The sequence below is a fragment of the Arachis ipaensis genome, chromosome B08, assembly GCF_000816755.2.
Source record: "Arachis ipaensis cultivar K30076 chromosome B08, Araip1.1, whole genome shotgun sequence".
In the NCBI taxonomy this organism is placed as follows: domain Eukaryota; kingdom Viridiplantae; phylum Streptophyta; class Magnoliopsida; order Fabales; family Fabaceae; genus Arachis; species Arachis ipaensis.
Genome location: NC_029792.2, coordinates 124,236,602 through 124,236,983, shown reverse-complemented (window position 1 = coordinate 124,236,983; position 382 = coordinate 124,236,602).

Here is a 382-nt window from a genome sequence, read left to right as displayed (position 1 = left end):
ATATATTTTTTGTTTTAATATTTTAATTGATATTTTATATTTTAATATTAATTTATACGAATGATTGAATTGATAACTAATTTTTTAATTATGGTTGTATATTTGATTTTTTAACATGCATAACATAATCATATACTGCTATATGTAAACAAAAATGTAGTTAAAATATAACTTGCACAACTGTTTTCATATTTATTGTGTTCTGCTTTTATGTATGTAAAGGAAAAAATTATGCTTCGAAAAAAGTAAAGAGCACAAGGCTCTTTGAAAATTAAATTGCTATTATTAAAGATTAAAAAATAAGAGAAAGAAAAAGTAAAACACTCTCTCTAAATTCTAAATTTTAAAATTAAATCCTAACTAAATTTTAATTTTTAAATCT